At 38.2% G+C, this 21,474-nt stretch overlaps 1 long non-coding RNA gene across 1 annotated transcript in view; it reads left to right on the forward strand.

Annotated features, from left to right (window-relative positions):
- LOC138159127 (uncharacterized) overlaps window positions 1-21,474 on the forward strand; it is a 57,908-nt gene that overhangs the window by 34,619 nt on the left and 1,815 nt on the right. Inside the window, exons 2-3 of the long non-coding RNA XR_011167815.1 lie at window positions 14,790-14,837; window positions 16,479-16,627. This is a non-coding gene — a long non-coding RNA (uncharacterized lncRNA). The remainder of the gene's footprint in view (window positions 1-14,789; window positions 14,838-16,478; window positions 16,628-21,474) is intronic.

Here is a 21,474-nt window from a genome sequence, read left to right on the forward strand (position 1 = left end):
TTACTAGTTAGTCAGAGGACACAATTAATTTAAGGCAAAGGCATACTGAACAAGCATAGTAAGAAAAGTAGCAACAAAACATTTCCCCCATAAATCTGGATTACACTCTTTAACAAATGCACACACTGTTGTTGAGAAGAGTATAGGTCCTTATATGTCAGGAATGCTGCTGTTGCTGTTTGTCCTTTGTTCTCAAAGAGGACCATGACATCAGGAAAGTGATGCTGTGACATGCGAGTGAATTGGATTTAAGTGAGGGAGGGATGTGAATCTACTTCACTTTTTCCTTTGGAGCCATCTGGATCAGGACAACTGGAGATGGCCTAGGATGTAGTGGGAGACCTTGCCCTTTTTAAGCTAAGGTCTTTAACATGTTTCAGTTTGACCAAGGCAGTGCCCATAGGTGATTAAGGCTGAGAATGAATGTAAATAATAATAATAATTATTTCTGTTCTGGCCAGAAACCCTGAGAGTCTTCCATCTCAGATCTTTTCTTCTTTCCTTCCTTCTTCCCTTCCTCCTTCCTTCCTTCCTTCCTTCCTTCCTTCCTTCCTTCCTCCCTTCCTTCCTTCCTTCCTTCCTTCCTTCCTTCCTTCCTTCCTTCCTTCCTTCCTTCCTTCCTTCCTTCCTTTCTTCCTTCCTTCCTTCCAGAGCTAATTCTTTGCCTCATTTTTTTTTAAGGGGGGGAAGGCAGGGCAATTGGGGTTAAGCAACTTGCCCAAGGTCACACAGTTAGTAAGTGTCAAGTATATGAGGCCTCATTTGAACTCAGGTCCTCCTGATTTCAGGGCCGGTGCTCTATTCACTGTGCTACCTACCTGCCCCTGCCTCATTTTTTATAAGCTTTAATGTCAGTAATACTTCTAGAGCAGGCCTGCAGAACCTGCCTGTAGAAATGCCAAAGGTTTTCCAGCAGCCTGAAAAATGTAGAGGATGTTTTCCTCTACATTTTTTCAGGGACCTTCCAAAATCCTTTGGCATGCTAAGACAAAGGGCTGTATTTGAGAACCTAGAGGGTAACAAGTGGCCTCAAGGCTGTAGGTTCCCCACCCCGGCCTAGAGTCAAGAAGACCTGAGTTCAAATGCAGCTTCAGACACTTACTAGCTGTGTGACCCTGGGCAAGTCACTTACCCCTGTTTGATTCAATTTCCTTATCTATAAAATGAGCTGGAGAAGCAAATGGCCAACCACTGTCAGTTTCTTTGCCAAGAAAACCCCAAATGGGGTCAGGAAGGATTGAAACAACTAAACAACAACATTTGGCTTGCTTTGTATGTATTTGTTTGCATGTTGCCTCTCCCATTAGCTTGTAGGCCCCTTGAGCACAGGACCTGTCTTTTGTTCCTTTTTGTGTCCCCAGAACTTAGCACAGTGCCTGGCATACAGCGGGGAATTAGTAAATGTTGGTTGGTTGGTTGATTGACTTAGTCCTCACAACAACCCTGGGAAGTAGGTGCTACCCTTCTAATATGAACCCTTTTAGTATGTAGTATTAACTTTTTTTAGTATTTCCGTATTAACCTTTTTAGTAGTTTAGATAAGCCAACAGCCTTTGTAACTGCTACACCAAAGCTAAGTTCAGGGGGCTCAAGACAATCTTCTATCACCCACCTAATGACATTTCTGACTTTCCATATGTATATGCACTAGCTTTGTTCGTTCTGGCTTTGAGTACACCCAACAGCAGATTAAAACCTTGCATGGCTTGTGGGGAATGGTCTTTGGAGGAATAAAACTGACAGAGATGGAGTAGGTGGGAATACCACAAGGACCTTGGAGCCATCTGGGCTCCTTTTCCTAGTTTGGGAATTTGGGATTGGTCAGATAAGGGAATAGAAAACTAGGTTAAGTTTAAGGGAGAGATGGATAACTTGAGGAGGTTTGGAATCTTCTAAATTGTCCAGGATGAGTAATCCCATGGATTAGGAATGGAGCAGATGGTACCAGAACTGAATAATTTTGGCATTTAAAAAATATTTAATAAATTAAATATAATTCATATTTATATTTATTGCTATATTGTAATATGTTGTGCTTGAGGAAATGGGAGGAAAGGGAGAAGCTTCAAGTTCTTATACCCAGCCAGATCTTAACTCAGCTAGGTGGCCAAGTAGAAAGAGTGAGGAGGACCTGAGTTCAAATCTCCACTCAGACACATACTAGCTGTAGCTTACTAGCTTGCCCCATGCAAGTGACTTAACCTCTGTCCGCCTCAGTTTTCCCAATAGTAAAATGGGGATAATAATAGCAACTACCTTTCAGAGTTGTTGCAAGGATCAAATGAGATAATATTTGTAAAGTTCTTGGCACATAGATGCTACATAAATGTTTGTTATTATTATTATGAGCCCATTTTCTTCCATTTTTTCCTGGCTGGCTCTGACTCCTCAATTCCTGGAGCTTCCTGAGTCATTTGCAAACCCTGGTCCAAAAGTATAGTAAAATATATGCATGACTTTTTGTGTCAATGATCAGATTTTACTCTAAATTTAGAAATACATTAAAATCAGAGAAACTATGACACCAAATTATAAACACCAGTGTGTCAGCAGACACCAGGGCAAAACTTAGTGTTTTGGGCCTTGTAGAGACCAAAGAAAGAAACATGGCCCCATGATTCCAGCTCTAGCAGAATCATTTTCTGTGATCCCATGGGCCAGTCACCTAGTCTAATCTCTTCATTTAATAGATTGGCATGAAGGTCATAGAAGTAATGTGACTTATCCAAGGTGACATAGTTTGTAAGTGACAGAAATGGGATTGAAACCGGGTCTTCTGATTACAAACTTAATGTATTTTGCAGAGTGTGCATATGATAAAGAAAATCCCTGGAGACAAATGATTGATATTCATAACATACCTTAACCACAATTATAAGTCACAGCCCTTTCTGGAATAGTGTTTCCAATGAATAGCTATACTTTTAGGGACACTAAATGAAAAAGCACATTGAAGGTTTTAGCCCTCAGGAATCTGCAGGTGACGCTTCCTGAAGCTCCAGTCACTTACAGGGTCATGCAAGCCAATAGCAGGAGCTTTTGGGGTTCTCTAGGTGCCCGTACCTTTGGTTATGCTACTTTGCAACCACAGTGGCTTGTGGGCAAACTCAGACCAGCTACTAAGTTGGGTTGGCATGGACTTTGCCAGAGTTTGGGATTTTGTTCTTCATGGAACTGCTTTCGGTAAGTAACACCTTTGTATCTGTCATAGTGAAAAGAGCATTGGATCAAGTAATTTGGGTTTGAAGCCTAGCTCTGACACTTATTAGTCAAATGACTTCAGGCATTTCATTCAGTAAAATTTATTGACAGATGCAAAGAACAAGAACAAGGACAATAGCAACTAACAACTATAAAAAACTTCACTATTTGCAAAGTCCATAGGCAGGTAGGTGGCAGAATCAAGAACACTTGTGTTTGAATCCCACCTCAGACACTGACTATCTGTGTGACCCTGGGCTTAACCTCTGTTGGCCTCAGTTTCCTCATTTGTCAAATAGGGAAAATACTAGCACTTACATCACAGGGTTGTTGGGAGGACCACGTGAAATAACATAGGTAAGAGGCTTAGCTGTTTGACCCTGGACAAATCATGTACATAACCTTCCCCCATCTGAGTTTCCTCATCTATAAAATGGGGAAAACAATAGAATCTGACTACCAAGATTGTCAGAAGGATGAAATAAGATAAAATTTGTAAAGCACTTTACAAACCTTAAAGTGCTATATAAAATGCTAGTTGTTATTTTATGGTTGTTTTTATTAAAAATAGGAAGATGAAAGGAGGAAGACAGTGACCTTTCCCCTTGGGTTTAGTGTTTGTCTCGGGGCTTTTCCTTCCTTGCCTTCATTTGCATGGGAGCTCCCAAATATTTGGGCTTGAAAAAATAGGGGTCTCTGGACCCAGAGACCCCCTTGGCAGTGTGTTGGATGGACAACCTCTAAAGAAATGTAAACTGCACGTGGTTTGGCAACTGGACATTAAACGGGGGCTCATAAAGAGTTACTCACCATAGTCAAAGGGAGGCTTCTAACAGAGATCCTGCCCTTAGTGAATAGAAAGCAGAGGTTGAAAAATAGATTTAGGCTTGTGGGCACTAGTTAACTAGGATTATTCTGTATTCCAAAGAGTTTGGCACCTAGAGTGAGGAATCTTCCCTTTGAAAAGTAAAGGTCTATTTCAGCCAAGGATCTGTTAACAGATGACTTTCTGTATGGAAGGAAAAGCCACTAAAGTTTTTTCCCTTCTAGTCTAATGACTGGATATTTTAGGGTTTGCCTTTCTAAAAGAGTTATAGCTTAAATCCTGGGCTTTAAGCTAAAATAAAAAATGGTAGGGCCCACTCTCTTTTGGGAAAGTAGTTCCTCAGAAAAGGACTCCAACTGAATACAGAAACTGGAAGAAGAGGAAATCTTTATAGCCTTATGCACAGACACTGGCAAGAAGCAATGCCTGAAGCAGAGGACCACCATCAGACAGTGGCCACTAAGGTAAATAGAGAGCAGCAGTCAGCAAATAGTACATGCCATCGCCACACATTGAGCATAGACGACACACCAAGCTCACTCCAGGGGAGACCAATGGGAACTGTGCTGTGATGTTACCAGGAGACAAAGGCATCCCTGGAGTGCTGGAGATAAGTATTGTCTCTTCCATGGTGTCTCCCTTCTACATGTCCTCTGACCACTCATGTTCCTACATGTGTTTCTCTTTATTAAAAAACAAACAAACACCAATAAACCTTTACTTTGAACTAATTTTGTCATCTGGCTGACTAATGAAACTAAACAGATTGACTGGGGCTCTCTGTATTGATTTGTCTGAAGATATACTGTGAATGTCAGGGTTCCCTCTCCTCCTCTCCTAAGTGGTACGGAAATAATATTTGCACAATCAACTGGCCGTATGTTCCCTTGATGCATGTACTTTGGCCACATATATCCCCTATGTGCATGCTATTTATCTCTATACCCTGACCACGTAAGAAGTCCCCTATTTTTTGTGGCCCTTCATATGTATACCTTAGCAACATGTGTTCTCTAAGTGTGTACCCTTCCAATGCATGCTTCCTACATGTATCCATTCTTCCCATCCACATATATCCACTTTTCTTCCTTTGCTGTTAAAGTGACATTGTTTTGAAATAATTGTATTCTCTGGTTGATAGGTAAAGCTTAACATGGTGGGAGCTCCTGGTACATCTTTGGGGTATTGGCTGTGAGAGTTGGGGTGAGGTGTGCACTCAGGTGCTACAAGAATAATACTCGTGTTACATATGGATGTTGTGAGTAAAATGCTTTGAAAGTCTTAAAGCATTATGTAAGTGTTAGCATTATCATTATTTCTTCTCACATGTAAAATGAGTGCAAGGGAAATTGGCAAATCGTCTCTAGGGTAGACTCAGGAAAAAGCCATCACAGAAATGGCAGACAGTATACAACAATTTTACTTTCAGAGTATTAGGGGAAGGGGAAGCTCAGAATGAATTACTGACAATGATATCAATTAAAGAATACCTATATTATTATTCTGAAGTACATGTAGATTCAAATTAAATCAACGAAATATAGTCTAATGGGATTTAGAGCTAAGCTAATGAAAAGGTAATAATCATTTGTAATTATCCTTTACATGTAAATGGCTTTTTCTTAAGCTCTAGAAAACAATATATTCTTTTCAGTAGTTTAGAACTACTCATTACAATTTTAATTACTATAGTAAAATTTCACAACAATATTGTTTATTCCGAAGAATTTTATATAGGGTAGACATAACTTGGACCAACAAGAAGACAGTCCAAAAGTATTTTTAAATAAGGTATGCTTGCCTCTAAAGGCACATAATAATGTGGATGCAAGAACACTGTTTTATGAGACAATACTATAATTATTTTATTATTTTATTTAATATTTTATTATCAAAATCAAAGTTCGATAGGATATATAGGGCATAGATAATGCAAAAGTATTACTTAGTTCAACTGCTGTCCAAATTATCTCAAACTCAAATTAAATGGGGTTCAAATTAATGTTTTATTTTGCTTTAATTATCCCAACAACTTTATATTAAAAGAAAATCCACCTAATTTTCCCTCAGGAAGATGGCAGTTCCTTTGTTACTGGTGGAAGTTTACTGGCTCTCAGCCAGAGCAGTCCTCTCTTCAAATAGAGAACCATAGATCTATCAATTAGATAGTCAGGAAGCATTTATTAAACACCTACTAAGTGCCAGGAACTGTGCTAAGCCCTGAAAATATAAAGAAAGGCAAGAGATGGCCCCTGCTCTCAAGGAGCACACAGTCAATGTATCTTTTTTTTTGGAGTGGGGAAGGCAGGAAAATTGGGGTTAAGTGACTTGCCCAAGGTCACATGGCTAGTAAATGTGTCTGAATCCAGATTTGAACCCAGGTCTTCCTGACTCCAGTATTCGCCCAATACTCTGAAATACTCTATTCACTGTGCCACCTAGCCACCCCTAATGTAACATTCTTAATAGGAAAAAGAACTACTGTTTGAGGTTCAGGGGAGCAAATGGGAGTTAGTGGAGTATTACTAGCTCTTCTCTGTTGCTATTGTTGCTGGCTGGAGTCCCTGGACTAGTATGCAAGGAAAGACTATTTCCTGGAAAACTGCATAGTGTTAGTGCTGGCTGCTAACTTGAGAAAGTCAGTGATGGCTCTGGATAATTACCCATCCCTTCTCCCCCTTCTATCTCCTCTTCCAAGTCTGTGGAGTGTTAAGAAATTAAGACCTTGCAGGACCTGCCATAGACAAGGTCCATTTCCACTTCCCTGGAAGAGGCATGTGATTTTGGAAGCCAGTAAGTCAACATTCTACTGGTCAATCCCTTCCCCTTAGAATTAGCTGAGAAATCAGTCACCCTTTATTCCATGCAGTAATTCTCAGTGTTTAGTCAGTGGGCAATATTCACTTTTGAGGGGCTCTATCTTATACTTTCTCATGTTCTAATCAAGTCACATCAACAAGTTTTATTAAGTGCCTACAATGGGCCAGATGCTATGCTAAGCACTAGCCTAGGACCTCATGTGTTATGAATTTGGCTGAGATCTCTCCTCCCCAGTATTAATAAAAACCAAGAGGAAATTATGTGAAAAGAAATTCCATTCAAAATAACTACAGAAATGCATAAAATATCTCCGAGTTAGTCTGCTATGATACACAGAGGATGGATGGATAGATAGATACTTGTATAGAAGTTTGATTTAGATAGACATGTCTCAATAGATGATGGATAGATAGATAATAAATAGATGAAAGATAGAAACTTGTCACTTACTGTGGGGCACAGTCTAAGATGCTAGGAAGATGCTGGAAAGGTAGAAAAGAGTCAAGTAGTGGAAATCTTAAATGGCAAACAGAGAGTTGGTATTATTCCTAAAGGTAATCAGGAGCCAGAGGAGTTTAGAAGGGAATAGAAGGCCAGAGCTTAAGGGAAAAATAGCCCTTTTGTTGGATAGATAGATTTGTTATTGTTCAGATGTTTCTAACCCTTCATGACCCCATTTTGGGGTTTTCTTGGCAAAGATACTAGAGTGGTTTGCCATTTCTTTCTCCAGCTCATTTTACAGATGAGGAAACTGAGGCAAACAGGGTGAAGTGACTTGCCAAGTAAGTGTCTGAGGGCATATTTGAACTCATGGATATGAGTCTTCCTGATTCCATACCCAGTACTCTATCCACTACACCACCTAGCTGTCCCCAGGTAGGTATATATATATTATATACACACACACCTACACATATATGTGACATGTATATACACACATATATATGCACACCATAGATATACATGAATATATATTTCTCTATAGATAGATATGCATAAATATATCTACAATTCTCTAAAGATGGACATACATCTCTATCTCTCTATAGATATCTAGGTAGATATCTGTGCTCTGTATGTCATATGGATAGAGAGATAGAGATTTATTTCTGTCTCTGCAGAGATAGAACACAAGCTCCTTCTATCTTTCCAGAATTTGCTAGCATCTTATGTCATGCACCACGGTAAGTGACAAGTATCTTCTTACACAGGATTCCTCTCTACTCACTCTATGGTCCTGCCACACTGTCCTACTAACTGTTGCTCCACTCCCCCCACCCCCCCAACTCCATCTTCCTTATTTGTGCTTCTGAACTGATTGTCTTCCAATGTTCCCTCCTCTTCTATACTTCTTAGAATCCCTGAATTTCTTCAAGCACAGCCTTCTACATGTGACCTTTCCTGACCCCTCCTACTGTTAGTACTTTCCCATCAAAAACTGACTTGTATTCCATAGGCAACTAGACAGTACAGTAGATGGAACACTTGGAATGGTATCAGGAAGACCTGAGTTCAAATCTTGCTTTGGACACTTAATAGTTATATCACCTTGAGCAAGTCACTTAACCTCAGTTTCCCCAATTGTGATATGGGGGTTAACAATAGCACCTACCTTGCAGATAATATTTGTAAAGTTTAATATGGTTCCTGGCACACAGAAGGTGCTTAAAAATGTTTCCTTTCTTTATATTACTTGTGTAATTATATATGTATATATATGTATATAGTGGGGGTTGCACCCCTTGGAATGTACACTGAGTTGGCCTGGTCACATCTGGGAGCCATTTATTACTTTAAGATGGTGCAACAAAGCCTAGTTGGTCCATTGTACCTCCATCCCACAAAGGAGGCTGTATCGAATAGCACTGGACACTAAGCCATGAGCAGCGCCCCACTTGGTGGACCTTCAAAGCATAATGTCTGCCTTCAGCTCTCTAGGTGTCATCAAGGACCTCTGGATCTTCCCCTGAGGGGTGAGGAAAGGTAGAAGCCTGACTGTTGTGGGAACATGGTGGTCAAGGCAAGGGCTCTGCTGGTTCTAAGTTACCTTTTCTGCTTTGGGTTTCTTTTCTTGATCAGGGTACCTGACCAGTGATCCCCAAATGGGGCATATCTCATCTTGGAGAAAGTGCTGAATTTGAGAGGTGGGAGGACGCTGCATCTTCAGTCAGTTTCCAGCTACACTAGAGGAAGTGTCCTTGTCCTTCCCACTGTAGCACTAATTGGAGGGGAAGATGACTTCTGACAGATGTGTGAACTCTTTTTTGTGTCCTGGAGTGCCAACTATTTGGACAATGCAGAATTGAGGTGCTATAGAAAATGCCTATTAGCAGTCCTGAAAACGGCATCTTGTTTAGATATGTGTCCCACTATCTATTGAAAACTAGACGCCCCAGAGATATTGCAAACTCCATAGGACCAAAACAGAATTCATTATCTTTCTTCTTAATCTATCCCTGTTCTGAACCACCCTTTTATGGTTGAGGTTACCACCATCCTTCTAATCACCCTTATTTACAACCTCAATGTTATCCTTGAGCCCCCATTCTTCCTAACCTTACATAGCCAATCAACTGCAAAATCTTGTTTCTATCTCCAGAATACCTCTCATATTTGTCTCTCTTCACACAGACACCACACCAGTGCAAACCTAACAACTTTCATTTGGACTAATTAGCCATACCCTCCTAATTAGTTTCCCTGCTTCAAATCTCTCCTCACTGTAACCAACACAACCACCAAAGTGATATTTCTAAAATGCAGGTATGAGCATTATCAGGCCCTACACTTAGCCTACACTTAAATCCCTGTGGCTCTTAATTATCTCTGGATTTGAATTAAAAATTCTATTAGCCTTTAAAAGCTCTTCACAACGTGGTCCCTTCCTAGACTTTCAGTCCTTTCACACTTTTTCCTCTCCTCTTGAGCTATGGGACCAGTCATGTTCTCCTGCTTTCTGCTTTTCACATGTGATGCAATGCTCTCATTTATTATTATTTTTAAGGACTATTTTTATTTTTTACATTTATTAGTATTTTTTTCCAGTTACATGTAAAGGTAGTTTTTAGCATTCATTGTTGTAAGATTTTGAGTTCCAAATTTTTCTCCCTCCTTCACTCCCTTCCCTTCCCTGTCCCCAAGACAGCAAACAAGTTGATATAGGTTATACACGTATAATCATGTTAAACATATTTCTACATTAGTTATGTTGTGAAAGAAGAATCAGAACAAAAAAGAAAAACCATTAGAAAGAAAAAAAAACAAACAAAAAAGTGAAAATAGTATGCTTTAATTTGCATTCAGGCTCCATAGTTCTTTCTCTGGATGTGGTTAGCATTTTCCATCCTGAGTCTTTTGGAATTGTTTTGGATCATTGTATTACTGAGAAGAGCTAAGTCCATCAAAGTTGGTCATTGCACAAAGTTGCTGTTACTGTGTACAATGTTCTCCTGGTTCTGCTTGCTTCACTCAACCTCAGTTCATGTAAAACTTTCCAGGTTTTCCTGAAATCTGTCTGCTCATAATTTTTTTATAGAACATTAGTATTCCATTCCATTAATATACTATAACTTCTTCATCCATTCCCAACTGATGGGCATGCTTTTATTTATGTCCTTTGTACTAGCTGCCCCCTACTCCTAGAATGCTCTCCCTTCTCCCTTTTACCTCCTGGAATCCTTGCTTTTGTTCAGAACTTAACTTGCACATCACCATCAGCAGGAGACATTTCTTGGTCCTTCACCCTCTTTGCCTAGTTGATGGTTTGTACCTTTCTAAGGTTATCTTGTAACCTCTATTAACATCCATAATACATATATGATTATTTAATATTTATATACATATATAATATATCCATTGTGACTATAAACACGCATATTCTTTTGTACTACATATTAAATACCACCGCCATTGAAATACAATATCTTTAGGGGCAGGGGCTGTTTTGCTTCTCTCTTTGTGTTATTGTATTTATACTTAGCATAGTGCCTAGCACCTAGGAAATACTTAAGCGATACTTGTTGATGTATTGATTGATTGATAGATTGATTCCCCACTTTTAGTAACAGTTTAATTCACAGCAAGTTAATTGAATCATATGACTCAATTTTATATAATTTTTTTTATTTTTCCACATCGCCCTGTATTCTCTAGGTTAAGGAAAGGAATTCCCTTATTTTTTATTTTATAAGATTTGGTTAGGGTGTTTTTTGGTCTCTATAATGTTTGTATTGTTTGATCTTTGTAATTTTTGTAGTTTCTATGAAGATTTTCCCAAGGGCAAAATCAAGATGTTATAGGTTCAGTGATATTACAAGAGCACAGGTCTGGCCATGTCATTACCTTGTTTAATAAAATTCCAATGATTCTCTTATCCTTAGCACCACATGCAAATTCCCCTGACATTGAAAACTCTTTAAAACCTTTAAAACCATCAAAAAGTATACTTGTCTTTTTCTTTTTCCTGGTGCCTGGCACAAAGTAGGTATTTTATAGACACCAGTTGATTGACTTGAAGGTGAGAGGAACCTTAATGATCATTTTGCCTAAATCCTTCATTTTGTAATTGAGGCCTGAGAGGAGAGATGCCTTGCTAGGATGGAGGTAAAGAATAGAGACAGAATCTGAATCCAGGTTACCTTGCTCTAAATCAAGTACTCTTAAAGCTACTCTTGAAAGTAATACTTGAAGGATACAGTTAGTAGAGACAATTGTTAATATTTTAGTGTAATTTAAAATTATTCCATATATTTTAATGTAGTTCAAATATGACTTATTCTCAGGCCGATGTTAAGTTGCTACATTGTAATTTCCCTTATCAAGGATCTGAAGTTTGTGTTTTTTTCTATTCCCTCTACTTTTTGCTCACTGTTGTTAGCTAGATTTTCTATACGGGAGACTCTTGTATAAATAGGAAAATAGGCTAGCAGATTCTCTGGGGCCACAGCAATTCACATGGAGCTCTTGGGACTCAACGTGAAGGCCAAAGTTCTAAAACTTTTTTTTGTCAGGATAACCGGCTAATGAGAAACCTACCTACCAATCAATCTCAATCAAGGAGGAACGAGAATAGCTCTGTCATGATTGGTGCCAGCACTTGCATATTCATAAATTTAGATCTGGAAGTGACTTGAGAGGTTATCCAATCTAAATTTTTCAATTTTCAGATGAAGAAACTGATACCTAGAGAGATTAGGTAACTTGCTCACAGTTATACAGATAGTAAATGGAAGGTCTAGAATTCAAACTTAGGTCTTCTGACTCCAAATCTAGAGCTATCTACACTGTACCATACTGTCTCTTTAGAGAGTTAAAAGGGATTTCAATAGGATATGAGAGGCATCATAGTGGATGGAGAGCTAACTACAGAGTCAGGAAGATTTGAGTTCAAGTCTTAACCTCTTATTGGCTATCTAAGCCAGGGAAAGTTGTGACCTCTCCATGTCCAGACTGTTTCATCACAGAATCTTTTATACTCTTAAAAAATTATTGAGGATTCTCCCCAAGAAAACTTTTGTTTATATGGATTCTGTCTTTTGGTATTTACTGTATTAGAAATTAAAGCATCTTAATATTATGAAAATAGTTTTTACCTTGCAGACCACCTAAAAGGATCTAAAGTGTCCCCAAGGATGCCTGAACCACATTTTTGAGAATTGTTGACACTCTTTAAGATTGCAGGCTGCAGAAAAACTGCTAACCTGCAATAGTAGAGAGACTTTCTTCATCTCTGGGTTCCTTATACTGATGACATCACTGATTTGTTCCCTATACTGTTATCCCTATCCCTCTAATAGAACATAACTAGCAATTACAGATAAGGTGAGTTTATTCTCTGTTGGTGGGATGTCTGTTGGACAATAGTAAACTCTATCAAACTGATTTTAACTGCATACAAAACTGAACCAAAGTAGACCTCAGAAATTGAAGAATGGCAGGCATACATTGGACACCATTTGCCAGCCCTGTAATTTTTATAATGATAAGTGTCAGTCCTGGAAACCTCTACTTATATATCTGAATAAATCTGCAGATAGACAAATGGCTACCAACAATGCTTCCATAACAATATGCTCTTTGTTACTAATTGGAAAAAAACAAGGAAATTAGTCAGCATTCTGCCACTTCAGTACTGGGCCTTATGTTTCCCTCACAAAACACTTCAAATGCTCAGAGCCATAGAAGAAGCAAGTGGCTTAAAATTCTACAGCAGATGGTTCTATGTATGCACATTTATTTCCTATTTCAATAGTTCTTTTATGATGGGCACAAACTTAAAAAAAATTTTCTGTGCTAATAATCATGATTATGATCACCTCCTTCCCTCCCTGCCCTGAAATAAGTTGTTTCTCACTCTAGCTTTTATACAATGACTGTTCTTCTCCTCCCTCCTCAGTCCCAGCTTCTAGCACATACCACCATCAATTCTCTAGCTGAGTGATTGCCAAATAGAACAGATGATTTTGCAATGCATCGCTAAAGGTTGCCAAATTTTGCCTTTTGCACTTGGAAAAAAAATGTAAGTCTGAGATATAAACTAGGGCATACCACTTGTCCTGAAATTCTACCCTGATCTTGCATCTATGAGGTATGTGCTACCCCTGTAAGATATGTATATCCACACAGGATATCTAAATATATAGATAGGTGACTTGAGGTGACCAGCTGGGTGGGTGTAACCTGCCAAACACTGGTTTTATAAGAGCCTATCAAAAATAGTGAGTAGCGAATAAACCCATTTATTCATGCAGATATAGAAAACAGAAATGAGAGAAGTTATATAGAGTAGAATGTACCAGAAAATACACAAGAGTGAATAAACTCTTTCAATGGGAAGCAAGATGTGATCTCAATCAATCAAGAGAAAAGCCCCGATTTCACCCAAGGGGAAATTCCCCTAAATCTCTAGGGAGGCAACTGGGAAATCAGTTCTATATCAAGGAGCCAAGTTCTCCTAAAGGTTTGGAAGACAGTCTTTCTCTTTTTTCCTCCCTGAAGTCAATTCCCAAGATAGTCTGGAATTACATGCGTGTCTCTCTCTAAGAAATCAAGAATGTCTCTCCTTTCCAAAGCCTTGGCACCAACTTCTCCTCTCACACACTCACTCAGGGTCATGCCAGTATTCTCTTCCTCAATTAGGAAAATCTCACGCAGAGTGCTCTGGGCATATCTGGAAACCTGTGTTATATAACTTTGACCCAAGTAAATCAGCAGGCAGAAAACCCATGGGCAATGAGCAAATGAGCAAAGAGGGACTGGTAGTTATGGATAAATGTTTATTTACTGTTGTGCCTAGGACTGATGTAACAGCTTTAAAAGTTCTTCTCCTCAATAGCTTCATGCTATGCCATTGTTTTGCTCCTCCGTGTATACACACACACACACACACACACACACACATACACACATTTCCCTTCTTTCCTTTTCATTCCCATTTTCTCAGGCCAGTTAAGACACATAACAGTTTGTTCATTCCTCTTGTTATTCTTTTTTATTTTGTTTATTTTTTTCTTTTTGGAAGGCAGTTGGGGTTAAGTAACTTGCCCAAGGTCACACAGCTAGTTTTTGTGTTAAGTGTCTGAGGCTGGATTTGAACTCAGGACCTCCTGACTCCAGGGCCGGTGCTCTATTCACTGTGCCACCTAGCTGCCCCCCCCCATCCTTTTAAAAAATTCTCTGCTCACGTTTCTGGTTCCTTCCACCTTTTATTTTTCCTAAACAGGCAGAATGTAATTCTAATTTAGAAAACTCATAAGACAGTGGTAGCTCTGGCTCTAAGTTTTCTTATTTTCTTGCCTTCACAGAAAGCTGACTGGTGGGATTAAATGAGTACCTAAGAGTTGTTTTCACTGCACTGACAGAGACTTAGGCAGATTAGGCTTATTAGTCATAGCCAATTGCTGTTTTTTGGAATTTATTCAGTTTTTCTGTCTCTGGTAAATAGGACCAAATGTGGGACCAGATGCTTTCAAGCAACATCTTCAGAGTCAAGGTAAAAACACACACACACACACACACACACACACACAACCCAAAACCTCCCCTTGTTTATTTGAATATAATGCTCTGGCCTAAAGAGAAAATTGCCTTTTCATCATTGCCATTCTCATTATTATTGTTGTTAATGTGAATAGTAGCAGGCATTTAGATAGCATGCTAAAGTCTGCAGAGCAGTTTACAAATATTATCTCATTTTATACTCACAAGAACCTTGGGAGGTGGGTGCTATTATTATCCCCATTTTGTAGATGAGGAAATTGAGGCAGAAAGAGGTTATGTGACTTGCTCAGGGTCATATAGCTTAGTAAGTATTGGAGGCTGGGTTAGGACTCAAGTTTTCCTGACTCCAAGTCCAGTACTGTATCTACTGTACCACTTATCTGCCTCTAAACAGAAATAATTTTTGTGCAGCAGCCCTCCTTTTGCTTTTCTAGTATTAATTTAGTATTTTAAGATTTGAAAAGTATTTTAAATATGTAATACAGTCCTGGAAGGAAAGTGCTATAATTACCCCCATTTTGTAGATGAGGAAACTGAGGCTCAGAGAGGTCAAGTGACTTACTGAGCATTACCTAAGGCAGGGTTTGAACTTAGGACTTCTAAGTCTAGCACTCTATTCACTATACCACCTCGCTGCCTCAGTTGGACCACTTCTACTCCCACTCACACTGATGAATCTAGTCTCCAGAGTGTGATTATTACCACTTCTTGAGGTTCTAGGGTAATGTTGAGGGGTTTCTAGGGCTGTTGCCATGAGTCCCCACTAGTGTGCTTTTCATTAATTATCAGCTAGACTTAATTAGTTTTTAGGAAAGGTATTAATTAAGCAGGTATAGCAAGGATAGTCGTTATAGAAACTATCCCCTTGTATACGAAAAGGGTCTCTGGGGTAGTTAGCTCAAACTTATAGTAAAAATAAATAATGAGTATAATAATAAATAAAATAATAAAGAACATTTGTGGCCAAATTAGTACTTAGCTAGCAAGTCCTGGTTATGGAAGTCCTTTTCTCCCTTAGAGGCTTCATCAAATTCCTTTTAGGTGTTACTCTCTCCTGGGATGCATGGACTAGTACCTTTCTAGCCATCAATCCCATCTGCCACTGGAGGTCTCAATTCCTCAAACTGCTGCTCTCCTCTGGTTATGGTCTTTCCATATCCATCTGTAGGCACCTCCTCTGTAACTGGCAACTACCATTATGGTGGCCCTTACTTCCACCTCCAGTGGGACCTCTGATGGGTTTCATGGCTCTCACAATCACTTGGGTCCTCCTCTTGGGCAATCTTCTCTCAGGACTTTGGCTGGAATTCTTTTACCACTAGACTGGCTCATTGCCATAATGTGGGATTCCAAACTGGCTTGTTGTTCTATGTATTGCCCCAAAGAGCATGGCTAATTCTCTTCAACCAGTCACAAGGTATTTCCTGTGTGGCATCATCTATTTTCATCTAATGTTTCAGCTCCTATGATCTTTTAAAATCAATGATTGTTTGATTCAGTTGCAATGACTGGGCATTCTATGATTAATTAGAATGGGGTGGAACCACAACTTTACATTTAGAAGAGGACAGAGGAAAGGGAAGGATTTTGTTTTGTTTTTAAAATACAAGATTCCGATTTCTCTTTCACTTAGGCCTTTATTTAATGCTTGCTGATCTGTGGTCTTCCTCAGAGTAACACATGGTTTGATGGATATCCAGACAATTCTGCTTCCAGCCACAAAGTGAATTCTTCCCTTTTTCTAAAACAGGAGGGACTGAAGAGCTTGCCATACCCTTTAAGGTAATATCTGTCCTGTGACAAGTGAACTATGGTCCTTGCATCTGGTCTGATTTTTGTCTTTATGTCTTCTTATTTTGAAAATCAAAACAAACTCTTCTTCAGAGGCATTGTGTTTCAAAACACCTCCTCCCATGAACATCACAGGCTAGCATAAGGACAAGTTAGGAGCTGCTCAGCATGCTGAATAGTTATTCTCTCTAGTGACAACTTTAGATTTCCTGGGAACTGTAACCAATTACAACCCCCTCCACACACTTTTGCTGTTTTCCTTATTTACAGCTGTCTTCTCCAAGCAGCACCTTAACTCATTACCTGTTTTTTCTCCTAACACTTTATTTTCTTGATGATCTTAATTAAAAAAATCTTTTTTTCTGATCTGGGGGTAAAGAGGAAAAAGGAGAAGAGAGAAGAAAAAAGAAAATGAAAAAATGTTTTTTTGAGGAAATAATTGTGTCTAGCGAATATGAAGACAACCAAATTTGATCTTTCAAAAAATAAGAATAAAAAAGACACAACTGACTATATAGAGAAAGTAAACTCATGAGTAGTTTGTTAAGGTAAAATGATAGAAACAATTTGTTTCTCTTTGAGGTCTGAGTTTAGTTATCTTACTAGGAGGCTGCATTTATTAAGAATTTTCCTTTGCATTAGGCTAGAGCTTTATTGCATTAACCCTGAGTTCTGACAGCTTTGCCCTGAGTGAGATCAACCAGTATTGAAATCCTAGGTGGCAGTTAACTGTTATCCACACTTCCTAGCCAATTTTGGCAACAATTGTGAACAGACAGATCTAAGGTGGTAGGAGAATCTAAGATTTGTATTAAAGTACAAAGATCTGTGATTCTGCTAGTATGGGTGAACCCCTCCCTAACATAGATTGGAACTCATCTATGACCTGGTATATAGTTTTAGAGAGTTGATGTGGCTAAAATATTAATTGTCCTATCAGTCTAGTGAACAGTCATCTAATTTATCTAGGTTGATTCGCAGATAACAAACATAATCCCTCACCAGGTTCACACTCAAAGCCTTTTCAGACTGGTATGACCTACTAGATCCTGGTTTCCGTTGACAGTCTTTGAGAGCCTAGCTTCATCTCTGTAGCAGAGTTAGAATTAGAATAGAACATTAGTGAATGAGAGGATATTACGAGGAGGATTAATTCACACAGAAGTGAACATCTTAGATACAAAGTTTTAGTAGAGGATGACAGTTCTTGTATCATGGAATTAGATCTAGCAAGTTCATCATCATCAAGCCCATACAGAACTTTTAATTGCGTGCTACATTTAGTCCTCTCACGTGGTTGGTATCATAGAAAAACATGGAGAGAAATTGCAGGGCCTGGAATCAGGAAGAGCTGAGTTCAAATCCAGACTCCAACTAGGTCTGTGACACTGGATAAGTCATCATCTTATTTGTCTCACTTTCTGCATCTGTATAATAGGAATAATAATAGAACTTACCTCTCAGGGTTATTGTGAGGATCAAATGAAATGATATTTGTAAAGCACTTAGCGCAATGCCTGATACATGGTAAGCATTCTATAATCATCTTTTTTTTTTTTTTTGCTTTTTGGAGGGCAATTGGGGTTAAGTGACTTGCCCAAGGTCACATGGCTAGTTTTTGTGTTAAGTGTCTGAGACCAGATTTGAACTCAGGTGCTCCTGACTCCAGGGCTGGTACTCTATTCACTATACCACCTAGCCACCCCTATAATCATAATTTTCACCATAATGATGATGATTATTGTCCTTACTGCCACCTAAATATCAATAACTTATATCTCTTAGAAAAGTCTTATTTCTCTCTTTTCCAGCTCAGAATCAGCTCACTGTGCCTTCCCTTCATGTTCTTTTTGCTGTCTCCTTTTTGCTTTTCTTTCACAATCTTCCCTCTTTAGATCCCAGACTGTATGCTCCCTCTCAAACTCTCCCTTATCCTTCTTGTCTCAACCAAGTCTGCTGCTTACTTCATCATATTTCTACTATAACTATCTTTTTTATTATTTTTTAAAATCTGTTTGGCCCAGGGAAGAATGAAATCTGTCAGATCCCTTCTCCTTCCCACTACTGAATAATTTTCTCCTTTGCTATAAAAAACAGTCCTCTTATCTTCTTTCTGAGAAATATTTTTTCCTTTTTGTTTTTGGAACAACCACTTTTGTAAGATATATTTCTTGTTTCCTCATTGATCCTTACAAAAGATGAGCACCAAAAGAACAGTAGTATCTTCTCCCTCTTTACAGAGTTAAATGTTTGATGCTTATTTGGTGCACATTAGGCTATTAAAATTTGGTAATTTTAAAAATCTGTTATCCTTGTTTCTTGAAGACACTGTTAAGCTATAGTTTTTTCAGCAATAATGTAAAAATAATTGATTCTATTAAAATTCACTTTTCTTCTGTAGCATCATGGTCAATTTTTCAGCATGAATTGTTCTTGGTGAACGCCATGTTTCTTTACCTCATAGCATGTCATGTTCCAATCTTTTCTTTAGCATAGTTGAATTAAATAGTCCATATGTATCATATTTCTCCTCCTAGCCACTTGTAACATTTTTTCTTTCACTTGGGAATTATAGACCTTGTCAAGCAATACTGGTTGATCTCACTCAGGGCAAAGCTATCAGAACTCAGGGTGAATGCAATAAAGCTCTAGCCTAATGCAAAGGAAAATTGTTAATAAATTCAGCCTCCTAGTAATCAACAAATTGTAGACATTTGTCTAATGCAGACAGTTAAATGTCTCTACATGTAGATATTCCGTGGTGAGTTATTTTTAGGCTTTCTCTTCAGCGATAGCCTATGGATTCTATTTCATTGTACTGTGCCCTCAGTTTCTAATACGTCTAAGCAATTTTTCTTTTCTAATTTCTATAAATAAAGAATTCACGTATTTTTCTTTTGCCTTGTTATTCTGTGAACCTAATGCTTTTAAATATCTCTCTGTTCTCTGTTTTCCATGCCACTTATTTTTGATAGCAGATACTTCTCGTGTTCCAGTTGTCCTTTTTTGTTTTTTTTTAAAGAACTTTGTTCTAATATTTCTGGAAGTATCATTGGAATTTTGAGTTTCGATTTGCTTTGGCAAAGTTTGTCAGCTTCTTTCTTTAAGGCTGCCTATTCTATTCCTTATCTATTAGTTCAGTCCTTTTATTAGGTCTTTCTACCACTCCTGTAGTTGATTTTTTTTTTTACTCCTATGGTTCTTATGACTATTGCATTTACTTTTCTGGAGATGTAGATGTTACAGAATTCTTCTCTTCCTCTAGAGGTATATCTCAGTATTCTCTTGCTCCATATTTATCTATTATTCATCACATGAGTAGGTTGGGGTTTTTTTTTGGTTGTTCTTGCTCACTTCTTCATTCTTTCCACTGGATGTTTACCTCCTGAAATTTCACCTAACGAGCCGTGTAAGACTTGGTTGAACTGTTACCAAGGGGAGATAATGCTAGGGAAAAGATCCTTGGCTACTTGGTCATACCATCTACAGTTAGTTTCAAACTTATTTTATTTTATAGCTACTAGGTTCCCAGAGTAAAGGCATGGAAACTGTAGTGGATGTCGAGGTAGCCTGTGAAGGTCCTTGGTGACTGAACACCTTCTGTTAGTTTCCAGATTTTTAGACTCTGGAGACATTGAAGATGCTACCTTAGGGTACCTGTTACACTGACTCTGGGGTGGAGGCAGGGAGTTTGCAGCTGATATTTTGACAGCTTTCATAGGCTGCAAAAGGTCCTTGATGATTTATTCACCCCACCTGCATTTAGACACAAATGTCTGACTATGGAGTCAGGAATGAGAGAATGGGAGGTTGGGCAGAAGGCAGAGATTGTAGTGCAGCCTTTTGCTGTTTTAACTTTGAGGATTAACTCAAAGTTAAACTCAAAACTCAAAAGTGAACAGTTCTTTCCTTTCTCCTCTTTTGATTTATTTTCCTTTTACTTCATTTGGAGCATTTTAAAAATTGGTTTTTGAGATTATTGGAGAGAAACCTGTTTAGTTGAAACTGCCTTTGTCATCTTGTTGGAAGGATTTGATAAGACAGACATTCTACTTTGAGCAGAAGACATTTCAATCTGGATATAAATTAGATGAAAACTTTTGAGAGTTCTAAATCTGGCATGCTAGACTGGAAAGAACACATGAGTTCTGGTGCTAGTTCAGCTACTAAATAATTCTTTGATATAGGACAAGTCATGCAATGTCCTTGAGCCTGAGTTTCTCATCTGCAAAAGTTCAACTAGATGTTGAGTGCTTTTAGACTCTCTGGATGCTGTTTTCTGTTGTTTTGTTTTTTATGTTAGTGGCCTGGAAAATATTTCTTTGGCTAGAAAATGTAAGAGGATTAAAAAGAAAAATCTAAAACACAAAAGCTATGGTCTACACTGAAAAGCAATGTGGATTCTTATATTTTTGTCCCATATGGAATTAATTTGGGAACTATTTTAGTGTATGTGTGTCTAGGTGTATAGAACATATATACATAAATACACACATATTTTCATGACATAGATATTAAAGATAATTTACCTTCTGCTTAAACATTGTTAAGATGATTAAATGTAAACCTGAAGAATTCTAAAGCTTTCTTTAAAAAGTTTCAGGTACAATATCTTATTATTGTGATTTTTCTTTTTTAGATGTTAGTTTTTATGATTGAAAATCAACTAGTTTCTTCTATAAAATAAGAATATTGTAAAATCACAACATTTAAAAGCTGAGGGTGAATTGTTCTAAATTTTTGTCAATATCTATAAATAGTATAATTATAAAAAGAAATTCCTGGATCATTTTTTTCTTCCTGCAGAAGAACCTGTAACTCCCCACTTCCCCCCTTTA

This window comes from Petaurus breviceps, unplaced genomic scaffold, assembly GCF_028583685.1.
Source record: "Petaurus breviceps papuanus isolate PSGF00001 unplaced genomic scaffold, PetGlider_PUasm1.0 175, whole genome shotgun sequence".
NCBI lineage: Eukaryota > Metazoa > Chordata > Mammalia > Diprotodontia > Petauridae > Petaurus > Petaurus breviceps.